The following is a 22382-nucleotide window of genomic DNA, read 5'->3' as shown; positions in this document are numbered from 1 at the left end:
ATGTATCACCTAAAGAGGAAAAAATGAAGGGAAAGAAAAGAAAATTCCTTTCAGACGAAAAGTAGATTTTTATACAGAAGTAATGAAACGCATCATCATCTTCAAAATTCATTCTCAAAACTTTAACACTCTTTTCAACTAATTGCTTCACATTTCTCCATTCTTATTGAATGCGTTGCATTACAGCCAGTTGAAAAATTCATTGTCTGAATTTAATCCGGTATCACACGTATCTATAAGGCAGCTCCATTTAGATTCTCTTTTCCATAGGATCTGTTCTTTATAACCACCTCTGTGCAGGGATTCAATTTTGTCCAAGCCATATATTTTCAATTCGTCAACATTTAGTCCTTGGTGTTCCATAATACAATGTAATGCTAAGGAGTATTTTAGATTTTGATTTCTTATCGCTCGCAAATGTTCAAATACCCTGATTTTTAAACTTCTGTTGGTGCTTCCTATATATGTCTTCATGCATGTACATTGTACTGCATAAACAACATATTTGCTGTTGCAGTTAATTAAATGATTCACCATTTTCTCTTTACCATTTGGTAGTTTGATTTTCTTTAAGCCGTTAACCATTTGCGGGCAAAGTTTACAGTTTCCACATTTATATGTTCCAAAAATTGGTGGGCGTTTGAACATGCTCCCAATATCATTTGGATATTGATTTTAAGTGGCTAGGAATTATTTTGTTTCACAGGGTTAGTGCCTTTCTATAACAGATCCCTGGCTTATCGTCAATGTACTTCGGAAGTGTTGTATCCAGTTTCAACTTATCCAAATGTTTTTTGAGAATTTTCCTTAAAGTTGGAGCATCTGATCCACAGGTGGTATTGAATTTAGTTTTTGTTGTTAATGTTCCTTTTTTTTCGGTTTGTCTTGTTATAGATATTCTGTTGTTATGTTCTCTGCTTTTTTGATGGATTCTTGTACACTTCTTGTTTTGTATCTTCTTTGTTTAAATTTATTGATTGTTCGATATTTGATTCAAATGATGCTTCTGTACTGCAATTTCTTTTGATCCTGAGGATTTCTTTGTACGGTATGTTGGCTATGATGTGCTTATGTTGGTTGCTTTGAGCATGTAAAATGCTGTTGTCTTCAGTTGGTTTGGTGTATAGGTTTGTCAAAATCTTATTTTTGTCTGTATAGATTTCTAGATCTAGAAATTGGATCTTGTCCTTACTGTAGTTAGTTGTAAACTTTAAGTTGTATTCATTGTTATTTAGGTACTCAACATATGAATGGAACTCCATTAGGTCTCCTTCCCAAATCATAAAGATATCATCAATGTACCGACCCCAAAAAATTATATTCTTGGAGTCGGTAAAGGCCCTGTGTTTCCAAGCATGTTTCACTTCGAAATAAACAGATTTGCATACAATGGGGCAAATTTGGACCCCATTGTGGTTCCGTGCCACTGTCTGTAGATTTTCTTGTTGAAGCAAAAGATGTTATTGTTTAGGGCAAAATACAGCATTTCCAGTAGCATGTTATTTTTTTCTTTAAATGAGATTGATCTTTTTTTCAAAAAGTACTCAGATGCTATAATGCCTTGGTCATGATTTATGCTTGTGTATAGAGAGACGACATCCAATGTCACCAGATAGTAGTTGTTTTGCCACGGATAGAATTTAACTGTTTGTGCTTTGTGTCACGTGTAAATGACGCCAATTGCATGGTTAGAGGTTTTAAATGGATGTCGATGAATTGTGATATTTTCTCCGTAATTGAACAAATTCCACTGATTATTGGTCGGAAGGTAGGGTATCCTATGAATGTTTTGTGGAACTTGGGGGAAAAATAGATTGTGGACATTATTGAATGTTGAACATTCATATAACTAAATTCTCCCTGTGTTAGAAGGCCAATGTCAAGCCAATTTTTACTCATGTTGCTCCAAGTTTGAATTAGGTCTTGGAGTGGACTGTGATTTAGTATTTCATAGCATAGATGGTCACTAAGTTGTTTTGAAACTTCTCTAATATAGTCCGATCTATTCATGAGAACCAATTTTCCTCCCTTGTCCGCCATCTTTATGATAACTTCCTCATTTAGGGATAAGTTTTCAATAGCTTTCCGTTCTTGTAGTGAAAAATTGTAGCTGGTTTTGCATTTCCAATGTTCAAGATAATTTCTCCGTAGATCCTCCTTCACTGCTTTGTAAAATAGGTCAATTACATTCCCTGAGTTGAATGTAGGTGTAAATTTAGAGAGTTGTTTCTTCAGTGAGAAAGATGTCTATTTCGTGTTGCATTGTGTAGTCTTCTCCAGCCAAGTTGAGTAAATCAACAGTTTGCTCAATTAATTCTTCTGACAGATTTGATGGGGCTGTTGTTGTTTCTGGCTGAATATTCTGGTTTAGGTTTTCCTCAAAGTATTTTTTTAATTTGAGTTTTCTACAAAACTTGTAGAGGTCAAGTTGCATTTGAAAATAGTCCATCTTGTTAGTCGGACTAAAGGAAAGGCCTTTATTTAATGCTGATTTGAAATGAACATCTATTTCTAGATTTGAAAGGTTTAATATTAAGTCTACCTTTGGTTCCCCCTCAATTTGGATCTTGTTTGCATTCCTTGTGGAGGTTTTCTTTGCATGTTTTTTGTCCTCCTCTCTTACCTCTCCTCCACTTGGTGTGGTTGTCGAGGTATTTCATTGGGATCTTAAATTGACGTTCTGATTTATGGTATTTATTCGTTGGCTTCTTTTGTGTAGTCGAAGCTCCTCCAAAAAAGGGCACTCTTGGTCTGTCTCTGAACTTGGTACGGTTTCCAATGTATGGGGTTGGGTTAATTAGTATGTTAGATTTAGGTTAGTATTATATTTAGTGCAGTTCAGTTCATTGAAATAGCATCCTGAAGCAAAGCAAAATTTCAATCATGTGCATTATCATCTATTTAATTCGGCCTGAGACTCAAACTCTTGAGTCTAGCAAAGAGTTTCACACCTGGGCCGCAGCTAAAGTTCAAACCCTCGCTAAAATACAAATGCTGAAATTATGAGCCTAAATGTTGAAATGCAGAGTCCATAATCCTACAATCCTATGACTGCCTATCTTATTGCCAACTATGTATTTGCTATTTCCTCCCTGTTCTACTCCCATGACCCTCTCTTCACACCATATTCCTCTTGCTTCTCCCTTTGACTTTGTCACCCTTTCACTTTGCCTCTCCCCCATTGCAATCTGAACCCCCATCTGCCTTCTTTCCCTTGTGGTTATTTTGATCCCTGTGTGTCTTTTCCATTATGTATACTTGCAAACACAGTACTGTTAAGGATTTCAATCAGGCAACGCACACCTTAGTCTTGGCCAAGAATGCAGCGCGCAATAGAAAACACCAAGGAATAGAAACATTTTTTGATTTTCAGAAAGATAGTACTTGCACAGATGCAGCAAAGTGATGTGGCAAAGCACAGCTGAGTGGGTCAATATATCCCACATGCCCCCCCTGAATCCTCTGAGATATCAAGTCGAGGGAGAATCGGGCAAGTGGGGTTCTTTTATTGGTTTTTGATGAAAAAGCAGGTTCAGTCAGGTATGAGTCTTTCTTCCATCAGCGAACGATGCAACACGCTCCCCTCACTGCCGCTGGTTGGAACGTGGAACGATACCCCCAGCCTTCTCTTGAGTTTTTCGTTCTGTGGTGGAGCGACACCCCAGATTTCCTTGGGTTTCTCCTTCCGGGTCCACGAGGAGGTCCTCCTTGGTAATGACGGTGCAACCAGTGCAAGTCTAGAAATGGAGCACAAACAATTTTCCCACTAACTGCCCTCCAATCGGGGTGACAGCAGTGGGATAAGCATGCATTCAGGGACAATTGAAATATTCCTATGCTTCAGATGTATCCCCCACTGGGTTTTCTATGGACTCCTCTATTTGTTGCAAAGCGTGCCTGGGGTGGCAACTCTTTAGCTGATTGATGTGGACCCACTTCTCTTCTGTCAAGTCACCTTTGGGGATGCAGATTCTGTAGGTGAGGCCTGGGATGGTGACCTCTTCTCCATTTTTGAACTTCAATCTCCTACGGTAGCACTGGGGCTGACTGGAACGCTTTCTTTAGAACTGCCAGGGCCCTGCGATTTACTATCCAGTTGGGACCGGGCTTGGCAATAACTGGGATCCAAATTAATCTCGAGTCGGTTGAGGATGCGACTGCCCATGTAAAAGGCAGAAGGAACACCTCATGCGACCCAACAATTGTGTTCTATGCTTTTGTCACCTCTAGAAACTTTTATCATACAACTGCTAAGCAGAAGATGTTGGAACAGGGAATTTCCAGGACCCATACCCATTGATAAACTGACTCCACAGCAGGCAAAGTCTGGTCTTTTGGGAGTTTCCTGAATAATACTTCGCTGATGAAGCTTTCTTCGCTATTCAAGTCAACTCGGGTGAGGACAGACTCCTTCCCATCATTTAACTGAATCGGGAAGAAGAGCTGTTCGCCCTTCTTCTGAATGCCAGCTACACTTGGTGCTGGTGTGTCATCAATTTTGGCTATAGCATTGGGATTTTCAGATTGTGAATTGGTATAAAATTCCAAAGTATTTCCTTCCAGTGTGGAATGCCACTTGAGACTGGAAGGAAGGTTGATTTTCGGGAATGGAGAGGAGATCCCATTTGTTGTCCCACAGCCATTATTGTAACGTCGGGTATTTTATTATTCTGAAGATGAAACTTAATTTGATCTGGTTTTTGTTCAACCATGTGGCATGCGCCATTTAGATTAACATGGTTGACACTCTGTTTTAATTTTATTGGCATGCGAGTCTAGGTCCAGAGTACCTTATTCACACGATCTATTAGGAGAGACCTACGGAGGATGTCATTCCCTAATAGGCAGGGGGTTCCCTCTGGAGCTACGACTATGACCGGGTGCTTCATCTTGTGTCGACCTATTTTAATTTCCAGCTCTGCAGACCCCTCGACAGGAATTTCCTTCCCATTGAAGTTATGGAGTTGTCCAGGAAGAGGGGTGAGAGGTATCTGGTATCTCTCCCCCCTTCCTGAATTTAGCTTCTCAAAGGCCCTTTTTGACACAAGAGTGGCTTAGGATCCAGTGTCCACCAGTGCAGGAATTGCACATTGCCCTTGGACTTGGACTGGGGCATAAAATCTACCCTCCTTCTCCTCCAATGGGCAAAGGTAATGGGCATTCCGGGCAAGTTTGGTGGTCAATTTCCTTATTTTTGACTCCGACCCAGGGGTAGTTTTGTCATGATTCGGTGTTGGAGTTTGGGGATCTGAAAGAAGAATTTAACATTGTGATATGTGGGGAGTTTTGAGCTCCCTTCTTCTGATTCTGGGCCCCCCTCCCCTTTTGGAGGCAGTCCCCAGACTTGGTTTGGACAGTATGGTTTCCTTGAGGCTCCTTCTGGGGTTCAATGATGGGCGATGCTGACTCAGTCCCCACATTCACCCAGTCTTCATTTGGATCGCTTGGGACCCATTTTTCTTTGGGAGGAGTCCCCCCTTCCCTGAAGGATTAGATCTTTTTCCCAGAATCCTCTAAGGATTCTTCCCCTTCAAATTGGAGGACACTGACTTCCTACAGAAAATGGGTCTTTTTGGGTTCTTTATTTCTCCTACCTACCCTCTGTTCCCTGGGTTGCAGACGTTCTGGGGCAGGAGATTTTTGTTCCAGTTCCTGGGTGTCCAGGGGCTTTTCATGGGTGAGGAAGGAAGCTTTCTTTAGGGCTTTACACCACCCTTCCCCCCGTGCCTCCTTCTCTGGAACAGGTGAGTCATCGGGATGCTCCCACCGTCATTGTTCTAGAGTACCAGACACTTCGTTGGTGGGGTTCTGAGCCGCCATGTTCATCTGAGGGTTCTGTTGAGCCCTCAACATGTGACCCAGATCCTGGGATAGGTTTTGGACCTGGCGCTCCAGTTGTGACACCCGTTGCAGCTGGTATGGGGGTCTCTGGTCAACCCTAGGTGAATCACGGGAAGGGTAAATATCCCTTCTCTCATAGTAGCCTGGGTATTGAGAATTTTGGTAACCCTCCACCCTCTGACTTCCCTCTCCTGGTTTGGGCTGTCTGGGCTCCTGAAAGCGGGGAAAGAAAGGAGGGTTGTCCTGCAGGTTGGGGTTTTGTGGGTAAGAAACTCAACCTGGCATTTGGGGGATTACTGCCCTCCTGGGGAAAGTTAGGAGGGAAGTTTCCTGGGGCAGCACTTACGTGGTTGGACCCCCCCCTTGGGCTGCGGGAGTCTATACATACCCCAGGATCGGTCTGTTACCCTTGTATCGGGGGCTGATGTAATCAGGGGCGTTAGGGGTCCCTTTGTGGGATTACCTCCCTGACTACCACCTGTCTGGGATTGGCCCAAGGGCCTTCTGGGTCTTTGATTGGGTTGATTTGGTACAGGTATATTTTTAGGCCTCCCCATCTCCAGATTTAAAATGGGGGCAAACTTCACCTCTGCCACCTTAGCATCAGCAGGGGTGTTGGCTGGTTTGGGGTTTTTGTTTGGAATTTCGTTATCTGCAGGTTTTCTGAAAGTCATAAATGCGGGTCGCCTGCTCTATGACCCAGTCCAGCAATATTTTCTCATGAAAGTCCCTCACCAGCTGGGTCATTATGTATTTTTGAAGGGCATGAAAGAAGGTGGTGATGAACTCCCGACTATCTGTGCGCACCCTCCTAGTGGTCTGTGCAAAGGCGCGTTTGAACTCCTGAAAAAATTCTTGGGGGGCCTGATCTTCCCCACACTGCAGATTGTAGGCCTCCTTGTGGGTCTCTTGGAGGTCTCTGTGAGCAGAAGTTTTTTTCAAGATGGCCGCCCTGTAGGTGGACCATCTGGAGTGGTTCTGGTCCTCCAGTCCCGCAAAGAAACTGGAGCATTCAGGGGAGAATGTCCATTTTACATACTCTATGCAATTCTGGCTGTCCTTCATATGAAAAGTGTCCATCATTTGCTCATACAGTTCTAAGTGTTCCCAAACAGAATACTTTGCATTTTCATGATATGGAGTTATAACACTCCTAATGGCCTTAATCTGCCTAATGGGATCTTTTTTTTATAGCTCTCTTAAGTTTGTTTGCCTTCTTTGTTTTAATCACCCAAGTCCACTCGCCCTCAGACTCAGAGGCGCTGCTACTGGAGGTCCCTTCTTTATCCTCTAGGCACTCCCGGATTCTGCGAGCTTGATAAGGGCTCGCAGAATGTTGGGGCCTAGTTTCTCTACTCCTGTGGTGCTCAGACGAGTCTTCTGCCCTCCTCTGCTCTCAGGGTTGGTAGAGTATCCCTCCCACTGCCCTAACTGGGTAGAGGTCTTCAGGAAGCTCTTTTTGGGCCTTATTTCCTGTAGTTGCCCATCAAGTTTAACCAACTGGTCCCTTGGAAGATGGTATTTCAGTGTATCTGATTCCCTGACCGTCCCCTCATAGGAATCTTCCCTGTCAGAGAGATCAGCCCTAACATTTGGGTATCTGTACAGGGACGCACGAACATCAATTTCTGGGGGGCGCTGATCTGTCAGTCCCATTTTACCAAATCTATTGAATTCTGCCAGCCCCATGGCTCCCGGCTCATGTGATCCAGTAGTCATGAAGTTGGCAATGTTCATGGTATTGAATGGGTTGGAGTCCCTGAGTACAAAGGTCCTTATGCTACGATCAGGGGTTGCCCTGTCCCTCTCTAGTTAGGATTTAGTCTAGCACACTCTTTCTCCAACCTTGCTAGCTTTTCTTTTTCAGCCCCTATTTCTTGGTAATAAGCAAAGATCTGAGCCTTTTGTTAATCTATCAAGGTCTTACTGGTCTCAATGATCCGCTCTTGCGCTGCCACTTGTGGGTGGAGCTCATCAATTTTTTCACGGAGGGCCTCATTGTCTCTCTGCGCTTTATGCATGTTTTGGGAATACTGAGACATATTCTGTTGCAGGAGATTCATCTCCTGGGTTTGTGTATCTTTCGCTTGGGTGTTCTCTTTCAGAGCACCTTCTACCCATTTGGCGTACTCCAGTAGCTTCCCATGCTCTGTTCTTAGTTCATTTAGCTCCTGGCGGGCCAACTTACTTTCCTGTAACACGGTTTTTAACTCACCTATTTCCTAGCCTAGGGTGTCTTTCTCTTCATTTAGGGTGCCCATATGTTCTGCCAGGTCATCTCTTTGTTTTTTGATAGTGTTGGATTTCTGGCATTCCTGATCAATTCCTCTTCAGAGTGGAGATCTCTCATAATTAGTTATTTTCCTCTTCCAATTTCTTTATCTGATCTTGTAGAGTAACTATCTGCTCTGCACAGACCCTATTATATTTTATCTGTTGATTTAACTTCTGGTGACTCTCTTGCTGAGAGTCAACCTTTTCCCTACACTCCTCTTTCAATGCCTCTACTTGGGTCTCTTGATCTGCATTATCCTGCTGTTAGTGAGCCAAATCCTCTTTTAATTTGGTGACATAATCTCTAGATTCTGCCTCCAAATCTTGGCTCTTGTACACAGCCTACAACCTTTGTTCTGCTGAGTCTAGATCAGTCTGGATTTTCTCTAATAATTCAATCTGATTCTGCGCCAGAACTGTGTCTTTAACATGCTTTTCCCATATCACTCCTATGTGGAGGTATAGGTAGGCTGCAATTCTGGCAATTTTGCTTTGCTCCTCTTTAATTTTTGGGGCCATGTATAATTCACTCAGAGCTTGGTTTAATAGGCCATTGTCCTGCCATGTATCTAGGTTCTTGGCGGTGACCTTTTGTGTGATTTCCTGTAGCCAGACATTTTCATCCTGTTCTGGCCACTCACCTCTGATAAAAAGCTTGTTCAGAAGGTGCTCCCTCGCCATACTGATTTCTAGTGGAACAGCCATTTTGGAGATGTACTTTCTTTATTAATTATTTTGGGTTGATTTAATTTTACTTTTACAGGCCTGGTACTTAGAGTATTTGTTTTGGGAGGCACTTGTACAGTGTAACCCAGTATCCACACCAGACAAGGTATTACTACCTTGCAGGTTAGTCTGCTGAGTTAGACTGTCATGGGTGGTAACTAAATCATTCCCCAGCACGAGCCCCCAAATGTGTTAAGGATTTCAATCAGGCGACACACACCTTAGTCTCGGCCCAGAATGCAGCGCGCAATTGAAATGCTTATGGTATAGATTAGATTCAATATTTAGATGATATACCACTCATATCACAGCCCCTTTTCAAATGCCATGGTTCACAATGGACAATGAACCAGGCTTGTTAATAGCATATAATATTTATTTATTTATTTGAAAATCAAAAGAATCATACAATTTTTAATATGGGGCAGCAATCACCAATGGGGTGATAAGAACAATAGGATTGGAGGTAATGCACCTAATTCTACCCTTTTGCAACACAGACAGAAAACACCAGGGAATAGAAACACTTTTTGATTTTCGGAAAGATAGTAGTCAAGTTAGGATTTCCTCCTGCAAAATTCCCTCAACCCACAAACAATCACTTCTGAATGGATACAAGGAAGCAGCAGGCAGTTAGGACTAGGAATCTGGAAACAGAATTCAAATCTAACTTTCCCTCCTCAAATGAGAGTGAAAGACGGATTTGAAACCCTTGCAAAGTTAAAATGACACTCAGGAATGGCTGCATAAAACAATAAATGTGTATAACAATCTTGAAACAAAAACAATTCTTTACTGGAGCATCACTGGAACGATACTAGCAATCACAAGCAATGGATTGAGCAAAAGCATACAATTCGAAATTACATGGAAGATTGAAAACAGTTTATAATCAAAATGACACGTTGTAAAATTAGCACATTTTTGCCAGTCCCGCCTAAATTAACAAAAAGGGTTTTTAATAAAAATATGTGCAATATTGTAAATCATGATGCGGTTATTGTGTTGGGGTGTAGCTATGGATCCTAGGCACAATATGGAAGTGAAATGAGGTCTCTAGCTAAATTGAGTGAGTTATGCAAGATCTAGTGAGGTGCTTTTTTGAGAAAATTAAGGCGTGAAAAAAGGAAAAGAAATCAGTTCTGACAAGGAACAGTTTCGCTCTAGACTAGGGCATTCAGGCTAGGCTACCAGATTGAGATACAGTAAGCTCCAGGGTTGACTCTCGAGTTCAACCCTAGCACCTACGCGTCCGCCCTGGTGGACCCAATCCATCACTCCAAACAAGATTAATAGCTAAGGATTTTACAAGACAAAATTATTAAAGATGTTGGCGCTAGCACAGGGAATCAAAGACAGGGTGGCAAGAATGATTTTGACAATATTACAAGTTATCAAGATAAGGATAAAATGACTTACAGAGTGGAACTAAGGACAAGACAATGCAAGGTATACTATGGTTTCTATGGTTCTATTAATACTCACAGTCCACTAGTTAGGATTTTGGATTTTGGACAGTGAGTGTTTCTGGTCGCCACATGGATCTGGTCTAACAAAGGACAGCTGGACAGAATCAGTGGGACAGGATCAGCTGGGCATGGACTGGTTACCGGATGGCACTGGACTGGCACTGGATACTACAGATCAGTTGGATGGCAGGTTTGCAGCAGGCATGCATTTAGTGAACAACAAGCCAGGTTAATACAGGATGCTTCCCAAAACACCACAGCATTTACCTTGGTTATTGGGATTATTTTAGAAGTGAGGCCTAGCTGAAGCAGGATCAGCAATACTTGGCCTTGTGATTGGGATCTGGTGTTTAGATGGATAAATGCAAGATAAAGACAGGAACAGACAAGAACAGGACGCCGGCGTACGAGATCAGGAATCAGTGTCTCTGTGTGTTGTCAGGGGCTCTTATTTATAATGCCAGGTGACATTATCACAGTATATGACATGGGCATGCTTTGCTACACACGCCTCTAACAATAGGATTGGGCAAGGGTAGAAGTTTCTGCCTAGCTCTTTGTTGGTTGGATCTCAGAAAAATGGTGTCATGCTTATGGGGTGATGTTTACAGTGTCCAGAAACCTCCCTGAGTTACTGGAACTAAAATCAAATTTTGCCACAAACACATATTTACACAATTACAACCTTTTAGTAAATCAGATACACAGGTAACATATTTTTTTCCTCACATTTCAATCCAAACCCCCAGTCCGTGAGGCCTGGTTTCGCTCCTCTACCAATTTTTCACACGTTTTCACTGGGATTTACATTTCTCCAAATTCTACAACTGTACACATGAGTGGGGATTGTCATAAGGAAGATATGTACAATATTTTACATTTGCAACATGGATGCTTTTCTTGAAATTCCACATATTTCACCATTTCTGTCCCCTTGGTGTCACTACATTCTATCAAGGCCACAAATTTACTTTTACACTGTGAAAACTCTACATTGTTACCAATTGTGGTTGCTGAGTTAAAATTCCTTAACGTTTCCTTATGTAATAGTCTTTAGAACAAATGGGAGTCACTGTCTGTCTTTTCTTTTCGTTCCAGCTGACATCAACTGGCATTTGCTTTCAAGCAGGATGGGGGGGTTCCTTCAGCCTGATTGACGTTTTAGGGGCTTTCACACCTCCAGCTTCCTTCCCTGAAAACTGCATTGTCCTGGGTTCCAACAGAGACTAAAGTCCATTCCACCCTATTATTATCAGTGGGTTGGAAGGATCTGCTGGGAGTGATAGCCCTTTTGGCAGAAAACCTGTTTTTGAACTTTGCAACTCAAGCCACCCTGGGTTTAACATCTTTCACTTTTTATCTTAAATTCAGATTTAAATAAGCCTGTTAAATCAAATAACACATATGATATATTCTCCCCAGTAACAAACCCCTTTATATTTCTAAAGACAAGTAAAACCTGTATTTACCAGTGTACTGTTTTAAAACACAGGCATCAGTTTTTCCTTATTTTGTAGGCAGCCTATTTTCACACTTGGTGCAAGCTGACATTTCTTTCTTTAATTCGATTTTGGGCAGGTCACTCAGATTTCCAGAATGTCCTTGCAGCTAAAGTAATTTTTCTTTGAATGCATGAGTTTTATCTGAACACTGCTATATGAAACTGACCAGGCTCAGATAGTTAAAGTTCTTTTGAAGACAGCTGTTGTTTGCTACATTGCAAAGAAAATGAACGCGCTTTGCCGTGTTAGTAAAAATAAAGATCCTTGTTGATTTCTTTCCAAGCTACTTTGACTGAGCCTTTCATTCAGGAATTATGCCCGGTTTTACAGAGGCACAAGGACTTCTTCTGGGCATTGCAGGTCCTTTTCAATCATAGTAGTTTCATGAGGAATGGATGAATTAAGCGTCAGGTAGCATTTTTAAAGGTGAACAAGTTTTCATTTGGAAAGGGAATATTAGTTTTTCAGCAAAGCAATGCTTCCTCTTTCTCTTAATTCCAGTTAAATGTCTCAGAGCACGCTGGCACGCTCCTGCAGGGTGTCCCCTGTTCCACCCCACCTGAAATGTGGGTGGCAGGATGATGCAGCTAACTTTTTGGTTGTTAAAACGTAGCTTTGAGATACTGTTGTGCACAGGAGCCAGTGCAGCCATTTTGCTATGTGTTGCACAAGTGCAGCAAAGTGATATGGTAAAGCACAGCTGAGTGGGTCAGTATATCCCACAGTACTCTAACACTGGCTCATCATGCAAACTGGATCAGCATGCACATTCTCTCTCCCCTTACACTCACAATCTCTCAAACCCTTGCAAACACACTCACCCTCTCATACACTTGCATGCACTCTCATTCCTGGTGTGTTGCAAGCATGTTCACCCACTCACATCCTTCCACATACCTTTTCTCTGTCATCATCACATACAGCCTCACAAACCCATTTGCACAAGGTACTTCTCACCATCACACACTGCCTCTCTCTCACACTTCAACCTGGCCCACATTGTCAGAACTGGCCCCATCAACATCACCACCCAGTGCTGCAGAGGCTACACTGCCACCACCATCACCCAGGACCTCTGCTACTGCACCAACACCACTGGCAACAAAACCGCCACCGCCCTGGGCCCAGTGCAACCAACACCACCATCCTGGGCTTACAGGCATCACCATCCCCGCCAATCATCCCCTTCGAGGCAGCATCACCATCACAAACCATGCACTCAGCAGTAGCACTGATCAAACCAACATCACTGCTCTGGGCTGCAGAGGCTGACCACACTCACTAATCATTCTCTCAGCACAAACATCACTCCCACTGACACTGTCACCTATGCCCTCCATGCTAGCTCCAGCAACACCACCATATGGTTCTTTAGAGTCAGCCCCAGCCCCACAACCAACACCACCACCAGATGCCTTGCCTGAAGTGCATTCAACAGTTCCATGTGTTTATATCCCTGCAAAAATATCGCAGTACAAAAATACTGCCATATTTTTGCAGCAATATTAAGGCATGGAACCTGCGGGGGACACCCCTGCAAACCCAGTATTATTTTAAAAGGAGTGGGGGACACCACAGCAACCCCCACTCCCAAAAAACCCTAATATTATCCCCACTAAAAATATCACCTATGGCCGTTCCCGATGAGCATATATACGGTGATATTTTTAGCGAGGATAATATTACCTGATACCCATTCAACACCATCACCTATGGTCAGCAACTTCACTAGCCCCACCAACACCACCACCCTGGACCTCAGTGGCAGCACCAGCCCCAGGACTAACACCACCACTACTACAATCCAAGACCTCTCCACCACCACCCATGGCCTTAGCAGCACCACTGGTCCACCATCACAACAACCCTAAGAAGTAGAGGCAGTGCCACCCACTCGATAATTACCACCAGGCAAATGAAAATGCCACAATTAATGCAGTTGTCTGCTGCAAAAAATGTGCTTCCTTGTGCCGCAATATCCTGGAGGGTCTGAGCAATGTGAAGAAATGCCTAGAGCAGAAACATTATCACCGTGTGGAAATGCCTATATACAAAACAACAGCAGAGTGAGCGAAAGCCTGAATTCAAAACAATAGTAATTTGAAGAGTTGTCTAGAATCAAAACATTAACAGTGTGGGGAAATGCCTAGGGACTGAACATTAACAGCGCAATGAAATGCCTTCATTTAAAGAATAAACAGTGGCACAGGAATAGAAGACCTTGAAAGTTGCCTTAATTCAATAGATGAACAGTGCCTACAACACAAGAGCAGTACACCAAGACATGGGTGTTTTCCTAGAGGCAGGGTGGGAGCATAGCAGGGCACAGCACGATGAATGTTTCAACATATACTGGAACACAGTAGTACATTAGGCATTAGATATATATATATATGAGTGGCACAGATTTGTTCGAGCACAGTAATTGCTGTGCTCACTGCACATGCCACCTTACCTTGCTGTTGCTGCCGGATGTCACATCAGGCATCCATGAGCAAAAAGGGGCAAATAGGGAATGGGAGCTGCCCAGGAAGGGAGCTGCCCTTTGCCTGTGGCCCTTAGCGGCTACCTTGGCAAGGCTGCCCTCTGGCTTGCAATTAAGTGGCCCTCTTCCTGGTTGAAAGCAACCAATCAGGGATGGGTGGGTGGAGTAAGAGCTTGGGAGGGGGCTAGGGAGAGCAGATGCCTCGGAAAATTGGAAGCGCGTAGAACAGAAATTAAAACAAGAAATGGCCACACCAAGTGGTGCTAGGCCCCTCACCCTCTAAAAAGGCCAAAGGCAGGGAGATGTACTGAAGAACTTGCTCTCACTGGTCTGCTGGTTGAGGGAGAGCATCTGCCGAGCCGTCCTCTAAGCACCTACGCTTCCTGGCTGGAAGCAGCCAATCAGGGATGGATGAGCGGGAGTAAGGACTTGAGGGCATACAGGGAGCCGAGGCATGGGAGAATGGAAGTGGGAAAAATAAAAAATTAAAACAAGAAATGGCCACACCAAGTGGTGCTGGGACCATGACCCTCTACAAAGGCCCAGAGCAGGGTCATTTACTGAAGAACCTGCTTTCACTGGTCTGCTGGTTGAGAGAAAGAGAACATCTGTGGAGAGGCGTTTGAAGCACCTATGTTTCCTGGCTGGAAGTAGCCAACCAGGAACAGGTGGCCGGGAGTGAGGCCTTGGGAGGGGGCTAGGGAAAGCCAAGGCACAGGAGAATGGGAAGCAGGGAAATCAAAAATTAAAACAAGAAATGGCCGCACCAAGTGGTGTTAGGCTCCTGACCCTCTACAAAGGCCCAGAGCAGGGAGATGTACTGCAGAACTCACTCTCACAGGTCAGCTGGTCAAAAGAGCGTGTGCCTAGCCGCACTTGAACCACCTATGCTTCCAGGCTAGAAGCAGCCAATCAGGCATGCGTGGGCAGGAGTAAGGGCTTGGGCATGGGCTAGTGGGAGCCAAGGCCCAAGAGAATGTGAAGAGGGGAGATAAATTAAAAAAGGAAATGGCTGCACTAGGTGGTACTTGGCTCCTCACCCTCTACAGAGGCCTAGAGTAGGGGGGTGTACTGAGGAACCCGCTCTCACAGGTCAGCTAGTCGAGAATGAGAGCATATGCTAGCCTGCGCTCAAAGCACCTATTCTTCCTGGCTTGAAGCAGCCAAACAGGGATGGATGGGCAGGAGTAAGGGCTTGGAAGGAGTTAGAGGGAGCGGAGGCACGGGAGAATGGGAGGTGAGGAAATCTAAAATTGAAACAAGAAATGGCTGCACCAAGTGGTTCTAGGCCCCTCACACTCTACAAAGGTCCAGATCAGGGAGATGTATAGAAGAACACGCTCTCACATGTCTGCTGGTCATGAGAGAGAGCATTTATGGATTGCCCTTAATTGTTTAGCAGATTCTGCATTGGTCTGAGCTATTTAAATAGCTATGTTGTAAGTAATTTATGGTTGTTGCAATACTCTCCCTTGGAGGAAGGGGCGGAAGGGCATTGACAGAATGTTCTAATGTCAGAATTTCTAGTACTTCAGGGAGAGTTTTATTCCCAAAACATTGGGAAAGGGTATTCTGGACTCGGGCCCCCAACTCTAATGGCGTTTGGTTAATTGACAAGTGTATTTCCATAAACATTTGTCAGTAAAAACCCTCTGTTTGGCCCACCCTTTGCAATAATGCAGATTTGATGTCAGGGAATGAGGTGCTTCCCTGTGGATTAACGGTTTGATATGATGATTGTAATTCACCTCTTAACAAGGGTGACAAATAACATGTTAATAACATGTTTTATTCCCTCATCCCAACCAAATTGTGAAGCCAGTTTCTGGAAGTTAAGAAAAAAAAGGCCCCTAGATCTTCCCCCTCTTGATATGGTTCTAATACACCATGGGGTTCCACTCAATGTTGTAGTTCCATTCTTAGTTATAGCTCTTCCTGAAACCGTCAGTAGCCATTTATCTGGTGATCCAATAACCTATCTAGGAAGCTTTCTAAAATACTGATGTAGGAATTCTTTTTTTATCCATGAAGGAGTCTTGGGAGTCTCGATCTTCAATTTCTCCCCCTCGTCTAACCTATCACTTCCTGTTAACACAACTTCCTCTTCGCTTTCTGAATTTTCTGATATTTTAGCAGTCAATAGAGTGGGTTTAATTAATAAAGGGGTTGGGTTTTTTCTTAAACTAGGTTTTATCCTGAGCAACCCTTTAGGTGGTAATTTATCTGAGGGTGATGCAATATAAAAGATTTTTTTGCAGGTTTCCTCTATATCAGGGATTAATATCCCACTTCGGACACGATATGTGGTAGATCATAAAAATGACCTGTCACTGGTGTTTTAGTAAATTATATACTGAAAACTCCTGACTGTCCCTAAGCTATCAGGCATTCCCTACATAACAAAACTAACTAAGGTGCTCGTCAGTAGCCCATGAGTTTCCAAAACAAAAAAATAACTACAATTTAGGAGAATTATTAACTTTTTCTATTTGTGTTTCTTCCACCAATTCCAGTTCAAAATGGTGTTTTTTATTTCAAAATATAATCTTTGGTGATGATATAGTTTTCATATGCGGTTCGACAATGTCTCCACTTTCTCTTTTACTTGATTGGGCCTTCCCCTTCTTTTAATTTCCTCTTTACTGATTGTCCAACTTTTTGTAACGCTCACCTGATATCCCCGGGGGCATCTGGAAGGCTCTGGGATCTGGAACCCTGGATACGTAGTTGCCCAGCGCGGAATAACGAGTCTGCAATCACAGAAGGGAGAATTTGTGATAACTGTCTCTAATGGGTGAATCTCCCACCTCCCTCTGACCGATCCCTCTCCCACTGAGTCTTTCTCACCTTAATTGTTTGTAGGGTGAGCTATCCGTCCGCATCTGGTGCAGGGGCGCTTGCCGTTTGTTGGCAATCTGCCAGAGTTGCTTTACTGGTGCAGAACGCCTTCGGGTCCAGGCCTGCTGTGACCCCGACTCTGCTGGTAGGCAGGTAGGTTTGTTAATTGTAAGTCTTAGTTCTTTTTTTATGGTGGAAATCCCCTTAATGTCTTTACCGTCTTCTTTTCAGGTGCAAAGGTTTGATGCTGTTGTGCTGGATGAAGAGGCACGTTCTAAGGTAAGGGAAAGCATGAAGCGCGGTGTTCTTTATTGTCTTTTGAAGCTAACCTGTGTCATCTTCTTCTTCTCCTCACAGTCTGCTGCGGTGCTATGAGTGGACGAGAGCACGATGAAAACTGACCCCAGGGATCCGTTAAGGTAAGTTAAGTGCTATGTGGACGTTAAATATTGAAAGCGAACCTGAATATTTCTCCTTTTCTCTTGCAGGGTATTGCCGTGGAGTTCCAGATGGAAGCACTGCTTAGTGCGTAGGAATTCAGGTAAGAGTGATGGAATTCGATGTTTTGGAAGCGCGCGCGTGCTAATATTGTTTTTCCCTTTCTTGCTTTGCAGGTCGCGATGTTCGAATGGGAGCTGTGTCCACGGGATGCTGGAATTCCTCAAGCTAGTACTCAAAAGTGATGGTTCTTCTTCTCTCGGTTTCCACAGGTTGCGGCCCGGTTGAGATGCTGAGCATAGGATGGTGTATTCTATGGAAAGACAAGTAATCTTGTTCTTGCTCTTACAGGATTACTGGAAGATGCTGAAAACCCAGAGCTGGACACGGTGAGCATCACGCTACTAGTTGCAGAATAACGCGAAGCGTGTTCTGCAGTCTGGGTGTGGTTTATATAGTCCATGTAAAGTAGTACCAGGTAAAGTAGTTTCAGGCCCAGCCACACCCAAAACACTAGACAGCATGGCTTGCTTCATAAGAACTGAGCCATGCAGTTGCTTCCATGTTGGATTTAAAGACCCATGTACATAAATGTAAGCAAGCTTGATAAGTCTCTCCTTAACGCATAAGAGCCTGGTGCCAAAGGTGCCAGGCCTGGCTCCAGGAGCCTTTTTGCAGACGTTTGAAGGCCCTTAGGGTTCTGGTGGGAGCCTGCTTGTGGCATAGCTTGTGACCCCTAACAGTGGTCATGACACTTTTATATTGACTACAGCTAATTCGAGAGCTTGAGTATTGATTCTCAGTCTCTTTTGTTATTCGTCCTATTCCAGCTCGAATGGGAAAACTGTGAAGGATACAAGAATAATTCAGACTTCGTTCAGACATTTAAAATATTTTCACTTCACTGGGACGAGTATGAGTGTTCCAGCAATAATTCTCTATATCTTTATTTCCACTGGAACAAGTATGCTAATTCCTGTAGTCATTCTTACGTTCTTCAAATACTCTCAGTATTTTCTCATCACTGAGAAGAGAGTGAGCATTCCAGTAATGATTCTCAATATCTTTCCAAATTATTAATACTTTGTTTTCTCTGGGATGGATATGAACTTTCCAGTAATGATTCTGACTTCCTTCAAGAACTTTTAATATTTTCTCTTCACTAGGATGAGTATAAGTATTCCAATAATGATTATAGGTCTCCCTCCTGGATAAATGTAATTGTAATTGGTTAATTATAATGTGCTTAATACCTAAAGGTTTCTAAGTGCAGACCTGGGGATCGAACCTGTGTTGTTCCGCGTCGTCTTGCTTCTAAAGCCAGCGCGTTGCCCCTGAGTTATCCTCCTGAGAACAATGTCTAATGGTTTTCCGCTTCCACCATTACCTGGATCTTTCAGGGATACCGTCAACTGGGCTCGCAAGTATTGGGGACCTTCTCTTGTCAGGTTGGCTTTTCTCATCTCACTCGCTGCTATGAAAGGTTCCTCTCTTCGTTCTGCTGTGGTGTCCTTCTTCATGGTTTCACCTTAGGGAGTATCAGCATTGTGACCGGACCTCCTGATTTTCCATGTTCTATTAGCAGTCACGCCACCACCTGGTTCGGTCTCTGGACTCCTTGGGTCCTCTTCAGTTTCCCCGGTCTCCTGGGGTGCTTCACAATCGGCGTTAGGTTCCACAGCTACACACCTCTCACGGACTGGATGCTGCACATCCCATCTCTCCTCTGCATAGCTGGAACAGCTGACTCAAACTTCCTGGCTTCTCACTCTTGCGTCTCTGCCTTAGGTTTTGATAACATTATCAGGAAACTTCCCTGGCAGACTTTCGAAGGCTGTCATCTCTGTCAAGCTCCTTTTCTGCATTCCTCCATTGCATTTCTTCATCCCAGTAGCACATGAGTTCGCTATTTTAGGTGTTATCAATGAATGTGATTGACAGTATCAGACTTTGATTGATTCTCCATTATTTTCTTCAAAAGGGGTCATTGAAGGATTGTTAAAACCATAGGACTTAGTCAGTTCCTTCCCCGAACAGTAGTCCTTGTCCCTAGAGGGGTAGTTTCTCCCTGTGAGGTCCTGCTTGGCTCTACCCCTAAGTAGGGTGTTGCACAGTGGGCTCACCTCTCTAGCCTCACAGGGAAAGGCTCCCCCCTGGGGAGAAGTGACAGAATCCCACAATGTATTTATTATTCATTCTTATTTATATGCTTCTCCTTTGCTTCTCCTTTGCTCTGCATTTTCCTTCCATGCACCTTTCCCCCTCCCCCTCTCCCATGCACTTGCATATTCTCAATGTCACTGGGCCTAGTAAGATTGTTGTTTTGTTCTGCCCTGTTTCCCTCCCTTGGCTTGTCACGCTCTGAAACACTTGTGTACTAGCGCGATAGAAATAAAATATCAATTCAATTCAATTCAATTCAATGGTAATTCGCTTTGTTTGGAAATGTAAGGTAGAAGGTATTTGTTTCATGTAGGAATTGGTATTGATAAATGTTGAAGAAATCAAAATCCTGTTAATCATTAGTCCGGAGGAAGGCAAAACAGTTAATTTGGTGGACTAAACACATGTAAAATTCGTTGTTTACCGAATTAGAATGGAATGACATCTGATAACTGTCCCGGGAGGATAGATCGGCGGCAACGTGCTCGCCTTGGAAGCAAGACGACACAAAGCAACACAGGTTCGATCCCCGGGTCCGCGCGTAGAAACTTCTGGGTGTTTAAGCGCGTTATAAATAAAACAAAAACAATTACGCAACTAAAAAAAAGAAATAAATAACAATTCCTGTAACAGCACCTCGATGCCTGCGGACTGTGTGAGCACTTGAAAAATGTTAAATAAAATAAAATAACATTATCCTTCATCTAAAACGTTTATGGATGCAAATAATTAGGCTTCGTCAAGACATGAATTGTCTATCTTCAAAGAATTGCCAGTTTAAAGAGATAAATCATGCGAATTGAGTGTTAGTATTTATGTACAGAAATGATTTGAAATCATGTATATTAACTCTGCATGAATATGATGGTTGTCTATAGTCTCATACAGACCCTTATTCATCAGAAAATGTTATCCACATAACTGATTTTAACCTGTGACTGTAGATTTCACATGAAGTGTGTCTTACTCGTCTAGCTTATATCTCACACTTACCTTGCAGAGGCTTTCTGCGAGACAGTTAGTTGCATTAATTCTATGCCACACTATCAGATTTGCATGTTCTCTTAGGTTAGAAAATCTGATAAACCCTTTTAATTTACTTCTTTAGACATTCCAGTGTTTAAGTGTGAGTAAATAGAAAGACCATAAGTGATATTGAGCACAGCGAGATTTAGGAAAAACAAGGGGAACATGATTTTGTGAGCTTAGACTCCAAAACAAAGTATGCATAATTCATAGGGAGGCTAAATAGGCAGGAACAATGCCATACATACATTTTAAAACAACTAACACCAGATTAAATGGAAAAGGACACAGGGCTCAAAGGAAGAGGAGAAGAAACAGAGGTGCGAGGAGGAGGCCAGAAAATAAATGGAAGGCAAACCTGCAGGAGGAGTAAACAAGAGAGCTGAGAAGTAATCAAGTCGAGAAAGGAAAATAGATGGAAATAGCAATTTGTTATCATGAAAGAAAAGAAAGTAACACGGTGTACGAATATTGTAAAGTTGGAACTGGCAAGAACGTGCAAAATTGGAGATGTAAAGGGGCAATAAAACGAAGAGTCAAAGCAAAGATAAACCCTAGATTGTGAGCAGAGGAGGACAGAAATAGCACAGAGCAGTGGACACAAGAGAGCAGGTAAAGAACAGTGAACACAGGGAAGAAGAGAAACTATTTTGACCACATTAAGGTGAAGAAAGTAAGAATGCATCCGGGATGGGATAGCAAGTAGAAAGAGCATCTGTGAAGAAAGGAAAAGAAAAATGTTCTGGTAATCATCAGCGAATAAGTGATAGTAGAGACGAAAGGCTGCAACAATAGGAGAAAGGGGAACAGTATATAAAGTGTAAAATATGATGGGACTAGGAACTGAACTCTGAGGGGCCGCTCAGGTAATCTATCAGAAAGTTGAAAGACCACTTTACAGCCCAGGAAATAGAGAAGGTACAGTCTGATAAGCAAGATTGCAGTCACTGTAGCACAGATCCAGAGGAACCTTAAGAGGAGAGAGTAATAAAACATTTAGAGTGATCAACAGTATAGAAGACAGCCAATAGGTAAAGAAGAATAAGAACTGAAGCCAACTTAGCATGTCAAGCAGAGAGCAAAGAGTTAGCGGCACAGAGGACCACTGTTTCAGTGGAATGTGAAGGATGACACCAAGACTGTTAAAGGGGAATGTGATAGCTGTGATCAAGATAAGTTACACTTGGGAATAGATCACAGGTTCAAGAATTTTAGAAAGAACTGGGAGCAGAGAAATGGGATAATAGTGGGCAGTACGGGAGGGGTTGAGAGAAGGTTTTTGAAAATAGGAAGGATGGTGCCATGCTTAAAATCAGGTTGGGACCCGTGGCAGGGAAGGATGTGTTAACGAGACTGGTCAGAATGGGAGAAGCAGGGAAAAGGCTTTAGGAATGACAAAGGTGGTAACAGACCAAGGAGTGAGGTAGTGGGATGTGCACAGGCTAGAAGGATAACAGTTTCAGATTCAGCCAGAAGTGACAAGGAAGATATGGAAAAAAAGTGGGAGGACGGGAGGGGGGCGACCAGAGAGACAGGTGAAAGGGAGAGAGAGAGTGCATTTGAGAAACCTTGCTTAAGGAACAGTTTGCAAAGTCCAAGTGGGAAAGAATAGATATGAAG

This window comes from Ambystoma mexicanum, chromosome 10 (assembly GCF_040938575.1).
Source record: "Ambystoma mexicanum isolate Mex_15411 chromosome 10, UKY_AmexF1_1, whole genome shotgun sequence".
In the NCBI taxonomy this organism is placed as follows: Eukaryota; Metazoa; Chordata; class Amphibia; order Caudata; family Ambystomatidae; genus Ambystoma; species Ambystoma mexicanum.
This window is presented reverse-complemented; position numbering follows the sequence as displayed.